Below are 11014 nucleotides of genomic sequence, written 5' to 3'. Positions count from 1 at the left end.
AACACACGGACTGCAGCGGTTCAAGAAAGCGGCTCACCACCACCTTCTCATGGACAATTAGGGATGGGCAATAAATGCCAGCCTTGCCAGCGACGCCCACATCTAGGGAATTCATTTAAAAAAGAAATAGGAACAGAGGAGGCCATTTAGCCCCTCGAGCCTGTTCCACCATTGAATGAGATCACAGTTGATCTGGGACCTAACTCTATATACTCATCTTTGGCCCATATTCCATAATAACTCTGATAACAAGAATCCCTGAGGGTGAAAGTCAATATCAGCCCGTTTGGGAGCGGGAACTTTTGAAAGCTGGGAAACATAGCGCCAGACACTGATGCTTTCCAGCTTTCCAAAAATGGGCTTCAGTGCTCCAGGAAGGAAGTGGAGTGCTGAATCAAGCGTTGTGCTTCTTCCTGTGTCTCCGCAAGATCCTGCAAATCCCCTAGGAGGCCAGGCGCAACAACATCAGTGTCCTTGTCCAGGCTAACATCCCCAGTATTGAAACACTTAAGCAGCTTTGATGGGCAGGCCTCGTAGTTCGCATGCCAGATACGAGACTCCCTTAGCAAATGCTTTATGCGGAGCTCCTTCATGGTAAATGAGCTAAAAGTGGGCAGAGGAAACATTACAAGGACACCCTCAAAGCCTCCCTGGTAAAGTGCGACATCACCACTGACACCTGGGAGACCCTGGCCGAAGACCGCCCGAGGTGAAGGAAGTGCATCCGGGAGGGCGTTGAGCTCTTTGCGTCTTAAGAGCATGAAGAGGTCAAGCGTAGGCAGTGGAAGGAGCGTGCGGCAAACCAGTCCCACCCACCCCTTCCCTCGACGAATGTCTGTCCCACCTGTGATAGAGTCTGTGGCTCTCGTATCGGACTGTTCAGCCATCAAAGAACTCAATTTGGGAGCGGAAGCAAGTCTTCCTCGATTCCGAGGGACTGCCTATGATGATGATGATGCTTCTTCCTTGGGGCGCTAAAGGACGCAAGCAGGATGGAGACTTCAGCTGGAGACACTGGGCCGTGCAGAGCTGCCACGTGCAAAGGGCCCTTCCCTCCCTGAAACATTAACTCTGTTTCTCTCTCCACAGATGCTGCCTGACCTGCTGAGTATTTCCAGCATTTTCTGCTTTTATTTCAGATTTACAGCATCTGCAGTATTTTGCTTTTGTAGTAAGGAAGTCTGGCTCCAATTGTGCAGGGCTTTGGTGAGAGCGCACCTTGAGCACTGCACACAGTTTTGGTCTCCTTCTCTGAGGAAGGATATACTTGCTTTAGAGGCAGTACAACAAATTTCACTTAGCTGTTTCCAGGGATGAGAGGGTTGTGCTACGAGGAGAGATTGAGTAGGTTTTACCGTACTCTCTGGAGTTTAGAAGAATGAGAGGTGATCTCTTTGAAACATACAAGATACTGAGGGGGATTGACAGGGTAGATGTGCTGAGAGATTTTTTTCCCCCTGGCTGGAGAGTCTAGAACAGGGGGCAGAGTATCAGGATAAGGGGTCGGCCATTTAAGACTGAGATGAGGAGGAATTTCTTCACTCAGAGGGTTGTGAATCATTGGAATTCTCTGCCCCAGAGGGCTGTGGATGCTGAATCGTTGAGTATATTCAAGGCATGATAGATTTTTGGACTCTCGGGGAATCAAGGGATATGGGGATCGGGCAGGAAAGAGGAGTTGCGGTCAAAGATCAGCCATGATCTCATTGAATGGCGGAGCAGGCTTGAGGGGCAGTATGGCCTACTCTTGCTCCTAATTCTTTAGTTCTCATGTTGTTAAGTTCCCTCTCTTATCTTTATTCAATAGCAGAGTTACATGTGCAATTTTCCAATGTAAAGGAACGGTTCCTGAATCGAGAGAACTTTAGAAGATTATAGGTAGGGCATTCTGCAATGTTCTCACCTACTTTCATTAAAACCCGAGTGATTTGTCACTCTTAATACCATTAAAGCAATTGTCTGTACATTATAACATTGCTCTTTGTGGGAGCTTGCTGTGCGCAAATTGGCTGTGGCGTTTCCTCAACTGCAACAGTGACACGTCAAAAGGTACTTTATTGGCTGTAAAGCTCTTTGGGACATCCTGAGGTGTGAAAGGTGCAGTAGGAATACAAGGCTTTCTTTTCACCTCTCCCGTTCTCCCTCCCCCTCTCTCTATCTGTCTCCCCTCTCATTCCCCATCACTCACACTCTTGTCTCTCCTCTCACTCCTCTCACACCCCCTCTTCCCCTCTCTCTCCACCTCTCATCCCTCTCTCCCACTCTCTCTCCACCTCTCACTCTCCTGCTCCTCTCCATCTCTCCCCTTTCTCTCCCTCTCTCACCCCCTCTCACAATCTTTGCCCCCTCTCTCTCCCCATCACTAACACTCACTCCTGCTCGTCCTCTCTCTCCCTCTCTCATACCCCTCTCCCCCACCACTCACACTCTATCGCTCTCTCTGCCTCTCTCCCCCCACTTTCTCCCCCTCTCACCACCCTCTCCTTCTCCCTCTTTCTCTCTCCCTCTCTTGCCTTCCTCTCTCCCCCTCTCCTTCTCCCCCTCCCCCTCTCTCGCATCCTCCCCCTCTCTCTCCCTCCATCACTCTCTCCGGCCCCCCTCTCTCACTCCCTCTCTCTCTCTCTCTCCTTCCCCCTCTTTCTCTCTCTGCCCCTCCCTCTCTTGCTCTCTCTGCATCCACCCCTCTCACTCCCTCTCTCTCCCCATCACTAACACTCACTCCTGCTCGCCCTCTCTCTCCCTCTCTCATACCCCTCTCCCCCACCACTCACACTCTATCGCTCTCTCCGCCTCTCTCCCCCCACTTTCTCCCCCTCTCACCACCCTCTCCTTCTCCCTCTTTCTCTCTCCCTCTCTTGCCTTCCTCTCTCCCCCTCTCCTTCTCCCCCTCCCCCTCTCTCGCATCCTCCCCCTCTCTCTCCCTCCATCACTCTCTCCGGCCCCCCTCTCTCACTCCCTCTCTCTCTCTCCTTCCCCCTCTTTCTCTCTCTGCCCCTCCCTCTCTTGCTCTCTCTGCATCCACCCCTCTCACTCCCTCTCTCTCCTCCCCCTGTCTGTGTCCCGATTTCTATCACTTGCTCTACCTCGCTCTGTTCCACTCTCTTATCATTTGTGTCACTTGCTTCCACCCACTCCTTCTCCATCTTTATTTCATGCTATGTCTACGTGTCTCTCTCACCCTGCCTTATCCTTCTGCCCAGCTGGTTAAATATTTCTAACTTTAAGCAGTTTGTTGATCCGTTAAATATTTTCCTCAGAAACGGAACTAGCCCATTACCAGTTGCGTCCTGTCTGATATCCTTGAATAAGGTGCGAGAATCTGCCAGTGATGAATTGTCCCTGAACAGGAGCCAACAGCTCACTGCCTGTCTGTGTGGACAATGCTCAGGCCCTCAACTGCTGAGTGTCCACATATCACCAGGTTAAATTAGGGTGACCATACTTTCTAAACCCAATCTGGGGACACACTGGATGGGAGGGAGCAGGGCAAAGTATCCAGGACGGAAAAGCTCGGTTGTGTGGTGGGGGCAGAACTGCTGCACCAGGCGTTAGAAGTCCCGGCCCCAGAAGGTCACCGCCCCCAATCGGGTCGCAGGGCAATTTGGCCCCCTTGTTTTACCCAAACTAGACAAGTTGCAATCAAAGATTAAAAGCACACCGAGCAGTGAGGCCACATTGGGCCAAAGGCAGTGTGTGTGAAGATGGGCGCTGGGCTGGAGCGGGATTGTATTATTGGATGGCCAATGATTGGGGAATCGATGGCAGCAAAGGGCAGAATGAGGCCTTGTTGAGGAGCCTTTTAACTGAAATCTCCTGATGGATGGGAGCTGGGATTCCCAGCCCGGCCTGAAGCCCTCACTTGTTCATACAATCAGGGAAAGCTCATTAGGATCGTTCATTGGATTACAGGGCTTGTCACACATTTCAATAATGAATGCTCAGAAGTACAGAGAAGTTCTGTAAGTTGGAGGCGTGACAAACAATGAACATTTTCACATTGCACACAGCACATTGTTCTAATCATCATAGGCAGTCCTCGAAGATGAGGAAGACTTGCTTCCACTCCAAAAGTGAGTTCTCAGGTGACTGAACAGTCCAATACGGGAAAAAGTTGAGGTAAGGGTGGGTGGGACAGGTTTGCCGCACGCTCCTTCCGCTGCCTGCGCTTGGTTTCTGCATGCTCTCGGCGACGAGACTCGAGGTGCTCAGCGCCCTCCCGGATGCACTTCCTCCACTTTGGTCGGTCTTTGGCCAGGGACTCCCAGGTGTCGGTGGGAATGTTGTGCTTTCTCAAGAAGGCTTTGAGGGTGTCCTTGTTATTGTGTATGTAAGCGCTCTAGTAATTACTCCACGAGGTAAGGTATTGCACTAGATCTGTTGTGACCTTAGTCCATTTATTACAGCTCCTAAGTGGGGGTACAGTGTGGTGAGCTCCCTTTTATACCTGGTTACCTGCAGTGTGCAGGTGACCCCTAGGTCTCCACCTGTTGCACCCTCTGGTGGTACAGGCATCGTGTATACAGTGTGATGATACATTCAGTGGTCTTATGTAACTGTACATTGAGTGTACAGGGTATGTACTTATATTATACATACACAACATCACTCCCCCCTAAGTCTTGTGCCACTGGCCTTTGCACTGTTTGCTCTGACCCTCGACTTGAGTGCCCAAAGCCCTTGCACCTTGTTTGTGCTTGGGGCTGGCTCTCTCTCTGCAGACCCCCAAGTCCTTATTGCCACAACATTGGGAACTGGTCAGCAGTGGACGGTTGAAGGTTGCAGTGAGGTTTGTGTGGGTTCTGGGTGTGATCCAATTGTGTCCATGGCTACATACATCCATTCACCCCCCCACCCCCCCCCCCCACCACCATACATAGACCATTTGTGTGGCTCAACACCTCAATTTGCATACATGTACAGAGAAAAAGAAATCGGATTAGTTACATCACTGTTTGGGTTTAGCAGTAGTGGAACAAGCACATTTTACAGGTAAGGTACATACGTGGTGTTACAGTCTTGTCCCTGGAGTGTAAGTGCAGGTGGGTGAGGACGCTAGTTCCAGAGTGCCCGGACTGTGTCCAGGTTGTCCGATGGCGGCGCTGTGCCTCCTGCCAGCTGGGTTGGTTCGGATCGCTCACCTGGCTGGGTCTCAGGGCCTTTGGCATTGCCTAGTGGTGGGCAGAGCCACAGGAATGTGTGGCCTCCCTGTCCTCCTTGGAGGGCTGCAGTGTCTCCCTGCTGCCCTTCGGCGGTAGTGGGAGCCTGGTCATCCCAGGTCCCGTTGGGAGGGCTAGAGGGTGCTAGCCTCTTGCTCCCGGTATTAGCCCTGGTGGTCAGAGAGGGAGGGCTGATCTGGGGCAGGCTGCCAGTAGTGGTGCCTTTGCCATCCGCTGATCGCTGGCTCGGAAGTGGGATGCTCCCTCTGTCTATGGCCACACTCCATGGGGCATCACATTGGTCTCGGAGGCACAGGCTACATGATCGGGTAGCCCACTGGACCTGGGTGCTTCCAACGGGAGGTTGCCCTTGGTTTTGTCGGCGTACATTTTGCCGGCATCACACATCATTTCTTCACTTACAGTCATGATACATTGGCTCCGACCGCAATCACCCGTTTCAACATTGTTGGTTGTCTTTACATATTCGCATTTGTCACTTACATCTTCGCATTTGTCAATTACATCTTTTCCCTGTGTACTACTGGCATCGCTGTACAATGTTACATTTAGTACTTGCATTTGTTAATTACATCTTTTACATGTGTATCACCAGCATCGCTGTACAAAGAGTGGAACTGTCCTTTTAATTGTGCTGGGTTGCCGGTCTCCTTTAAGAGGGCCTTGCAATCTTTACCCCAATCCGGTTCACTGCTCGGCATCACGTGTTGCTCCCTCAACGCTGCCCCTCGTGGTCTGGTTGTGGCCATCTTGACTTCAGGTGCTGCACCTCATGGTGCGGCCGCCATCTTGTTTCTCTCCACGAGGTCGGCTGTGGTGATCCTTTTCTCCCCAGATTCTGCCATGGGAACAGGGAAGTTATCTTCTGCCCTGATCTTCTGCCTCCGGAGTCCTGCCACTGGAGCCTGGAAGGTGAGGTCTGGTCGTTTGGGTTGGATCATCTCGCCGTTGAGCGGTCTGTGTCGTCGCTGCTCAGTCGAGTTGGATGGTTGGACTTTCAGGTGCTGTGATGGATCCAAATTTGGGGCCGCATAGGACATCGATCGCCGGGGCCTGGAGGCTTTCCCAGCTCCAGCGGATTTGGATTTATTTCATCCATCTTCTTCCTAGCAGCATTGGACCATCACCAGCAACGTTCCACAAAGGTAGCTTGTGCATCGCCGTGGGACACCTGGACATCCACGCTGCCAACGACTGGGATGGTGTCGTTTGTGCAGGTGAGCAGCTTCACCTGGATCGGGATCATTTTAGGACGTTCAATTGGATTGTCCCAGAGTTTCTCGAAGGCCGCCTGATTCATCAGTGATTGGCTCGCCCCTGTGTCGACCTCCATCGAGACTGGGACACCGTTGATTTCAACTTCCATTTTCAACGGAGAACTCTCAGTGGAGCAGGTAAACACTCGGTACATCTCTTCCTGGGGCTGAGCTGCCTTCTGGACTCTCTCTGCATCAGCACTGGAGCCCGGGTGATCGGCTAACTCTTCAGCAACTCGGAGAGTAAAATTTCTCTTACACATTTGCTGGAGATGGCCTTTCGCGTTTCAGCCTTTGCAAGTATCGTCTTTGTAGCGGCACTGGTGGGCCCTGTGATTTCTACCACAGCGCCGGCATGGGGCTGGTCGGTTGGCCCCATGTGACAGACTCAGGGTTGTGGGACTCGAGTTAGCAGTCTTGCCTCTAAAGGGCGCCAGTCAGTTCACGGTACTTGTTGGGTTAGAGTCCTGGGGGTGAGTCATCATCCTCTTGGAATCGCAGGCCGAGGCCATGAACGCCTGGCTGATGTTAATTGCCTGCTGCAGGGTGACCGTGGTGTCTGCAGAGAGCAGCTTGTGGAGGAGGCCCTCGTGGCCGATTCCAATAACAAAGATGTCCCTCAGTGCTTCGGTGAGGTGGTCACCAAAATCACACGGTGCAGCCAATCGTCTCAGGTCTGCAGTATATTTTGCGATTTCTTGGCCTTCAGGCCGCCGATGGGTGTAGAACCGGTGTCTGGCTGTGAGGATGCTCTCTTTAGGTTTGAGCTGTTCCTGTATTATTGTTACAAGCTCCGTGTACGTTTTGGTTGTCGTCCTCGCTGGGGCTAGCAAGTCCCTGACGAGGCCATGGACAGTGGGCCCACAACTGCTGAGCAGGATAGCTCTGCGCTTATCAGCCAGCGAGGTCAGTGTGTCTCCCGCCAGGTCGTTCGCGATGAAAAAATGTTCGCGCCTTTGCACAAAGGCATCCCAATCTTCTCCATCAGCAAATTGTTGAAAGTTGCCAAGGTTAGCCATTTTTCACGTGGAAATTCGTAATCTCGTCGCCAGTTATTGTGTGTGCAAGCACTCTAGTAATGACTCCATGAGGTAAGGTATTGCACTTGAACTGTTGTGACCTTAGTCCATTTATTGCAGCTTCTGAATGAGGGGACAGTGAGGTGAGCTCCCTTTTAAACCTGGTTACCTGCAGTGTACAGGTGACCCCGAGGTGCACCCTCTGGTGGTACAGGCATAGTGTATACAGTGCGAAGATACATTCAGTGGTCTTATGTAACTGTACATTGAGTGTACAGGGTATATACTTATATTGTACATACACAACAGTTGTAACGTTTCCTCTACCCACCTGCGGCTCACTTGCCGTGTCGGAGTTCCGAGTAGAGCGCTTGCTGATACCAACGGAGCTGATCGAGTGTGGTCAGTGTTTCGATGCTGGGGATGTTGGCCCAATCGAGAACACTGACGTTGGTGCGTCTGTCCTCCCAGGGGATTTGCAGGATCTTGTGGAGGCGCCGTTGGTGGTATTTCTCCAGTGATTTGAGGTGTCTCCTGTATATATTCTGAGTGACTGCTGGCAACATGCACGGCATATGTTGTTTATCTGTAAAGCATGCACTCCCATGTTCCGCCACCAGGGACAGCATCCCCTGAAGTACCAAGAGATCCCAGCATCCCTTGGGAGCACTATATATAAACCGGCCCCTAAGGCCTGTTCCTCACTCTGGAGTGTCTTAATAAAGACTGAGGTCACTGTTATTTTAACCTCCCTGTGTGTAGTCTCATCTGTGTTAGGAACACAATAACTGGCGACGAGTTTACGAATCCAACGCAAAGATGCAGCAAACTGTGGGCATCCTGGAGAAGTTCTTGGAGGGTGAGGACTGGGAAGCCTACATCGAACGGTTAGACCAGTACTTTGTAGCCAACGAGCTGGATGGAGAAGGAAGCGCTGCAAAAAGGAGAGCGATCCTCCTCACGGTCTGCGGAGCACCAACCTACAGCCTCATGAAGAATCTTCTGGCTCCGGTGATACCCACAGATAAGTCGTATGAGGAGCTGTGTACACTGGTTCAGGAGCATCTTAACCCGAGGGAGAGTGTGCTGATGGCGATGTACCAAGGAGGGAGAGAGAAAACAGGGAATTATAGACCGGTCAGCCTGACCTCAGTAGTGGGTAAAATGATGGAATCAATTATTAAGGATGTCATAGCAGCGCATTTGGAAAATGGTGACATGATAGGTCCAAGTCAGCATGGATTTGTGAAAGGGAAATCATGCTTGACAAATCTTCTGGAATTTTTTGAGGATGTTTCCAGTAAAGTGGACAAAGGAGAACCAGTTGATGTGGTATATTTGGACTTTCAGAAGGCTTTCGACAAGGTCCCACACAAGAGATTAATGTGCAAAGTTAAAGCACATGGGATTGGGGGTAGTGTGCTGACGTGGATTGAGAACTGGTTGGCAGACAGGAAGCAAAGAGTAGGAGTAAATGGGTACTTTTCAGAATGGCAGGCAGTGACTAGTGGGGTACCACAAGGTTCTGTGCTGGGGCCCCAGCTGTTTACATTGTACATTAATGATTTAGACGAGGGGATTAAATGTAGTATCTCCAAATTTGCGGATGACACTAAGTTGGGTGGCAGTGTGAGCTGTGAGGAGGATGCTATGAGGCTGCAGAGTGACTTGGATAGGTTAGGTGAGTGGGAAAATGCATGGCAGATGAAGTATAATGTGGATAAATGTGAGGTTATCCACTTTGGTGGTAAAAACAGAGAGACAGACTATTATCTGAATGGTGACAGATTAGGAAAAGGGAAGGTGCAACGAGACCTGGGTGTCATGGTACATCAGTCATTGAAGGTTGGCATGCAGGTACAGCAGGCGGTTAAGAAAGCAAATGGCATGTTGGCCTTCATAGCGAGGGGATTTGAGTACAGGGGCAGGGAGGTGTTGCTACAGTTGTACAGGGCCTTGGTGAGGCCACACCTGGAGTATTGTGTACAGTTTTGGTCTCCTAACTTGAGGAAGGACATTCTTGCTATTGAGGGAGTGCAGCGAAGATTCACCAGACTGATTCCCGGGATGGTGGGACTGACCTATCAAGAAAGACTGGGCTTGTATCCACTGGAGTTCAGAAGAATGAGAGGGGACCTCATAGAAACGTTTAAAATTCTGACGGGTTGAGACAGGTTAGATGCAGGAAGAATGTTCCCAATGTTGGGGAAGTCCAGAACCAGAGGTCACAGTCTAAGGATAAGGGGTAAGCCATTTAGGACCGAGATGAGGAGAAACTTCTTCACCCAGAGAGTGGTGAACCTGTGGAATTCTCTACCACAGAAAGTAGTTGAGGCCAATTCACTAAGTATATTCAAAATGGAGTTAGATGAAGTCCTTACTACTCGGGGGATCAAGGGGTATGGCGAGAAAGCAGGAAGGGGGTACTGAAGTTGCATGTTCAGCCATGAACTCATTGAATGGCGGTGCAGGCTAGAAGGGCTGAATGGCCTACTCCTGCAACTATTTTCTATGTTTCTATGTTTCTGTGTATCGGTTCTACACGTGCCAGCGATCTGAAGGTCAGGAAGTGCCGAGCTAAGGCAACTTGCAGGACAATATGAGTTTGATTGCTACCTGGAGCAGATTTTTTTTTTTTTTTTTTAATTTTTCGTTGCCAATCTTTCCAATTCTTTGTCAAATCACAAACGCCAGAGGTCACCTTGCACACATCAAGGATCACTCTGCGCCAATGCTCTTAGCCAAAAGGCCTAGAGCCACTGCACCGTTCCTGGAAGTACTGCAATACCAGGTTCGTGCCATGGAGGTGGATGGGTCAGGCCCCCCACACACCTCCGTGGAGGTGGATGGGTCAATCCACCCCACCCACCTCCTATTTCCAAAAAGCATAGGAGAACCACCTTCCTGATCCAGGGAGAACCACTTTGGGGTCATGGTTACTCCCCTGTCAGGTCAGTTACGCATGATCTTAGCCAAAAGACCGAGAAGCGATGGAGCAGATTTTTTTTTTTTTTTTTTAATTCGTAGCCAATCGTTCCAATTCTTTGTCAAATCACAAACGCCAGAGGTCACCTTGGGCCCATTCAAGGATCACTCTGCGCCAATGCTCTTAGCCAAAAGGCCTAGAGCCACTGCACCGTTCCTGGAAGTACTGCAATACCAGGTTCGTGCCATGGAGGTGGATGGGTCAGGTCCCCCACACACCTCCGTGGAGGTGGATGGGTCAAGCCACCCCACCCACCTCCTAGCGATGGAGCAGATGCTCCGGGACTTTATTGTACTGGGCATTGGCCATGAGACCATCCTACGAAAACTTTTGACTGTAGAGACACTGACCCTCAGTAAGGCCATTGCGATAGCGCAGGCATTTATGTCCACCAGTGATAACACCAAACAAATCTCTCAGCACACAAGTGCTAGCAATGTTCATAAATTAACTGGAACTGTGTTTGCGAGCAGAAATGTACAGGGCAGACCCCACGAGTCTGCAACTGCCAGCGGCCTCAGGTGACCCAGATGACTCAGAGTCCACAACAAAGGATGACTGCAAGGCAATTCACAC

At 50.7% G+C, this 11014-nt stretch overlaps 1 pseudogene; it reads right to left on the bottom strand.

Moving 5' to 3' along the window:
* Window positions 1-10206: 10206 nt before the first annotated feature.
* On the bottom strand, window positions 10207-10444 carry LOC139247294 (U2 spliceosomal RNA; annotated as a pseudogene).
* Window positions 10445-11014: the final 570 nt, after the last annotated feature.

This window comes from Pristiophorus japonicus, unplaced genomic scaffold, assembly GCF_044704955.1.
Source record: "Pristiophorus japonicus isolate sPriJap1 unplaced genomic scaffold, sPriJap1.hap1 HAP1_SCAFFOLD_2692, whole genome shotgun sequence".
Taxonomy (NCBI): domain Eukaryota; kingdom Metazoa; phylum Chordata; class Chondrichthyes; family Pristiophoridae; genus Pristiophorus; species Pristiophorus japonicus.
This window is presented reverse-complemented; position numbering and strand designations above follow the sequence as displayed.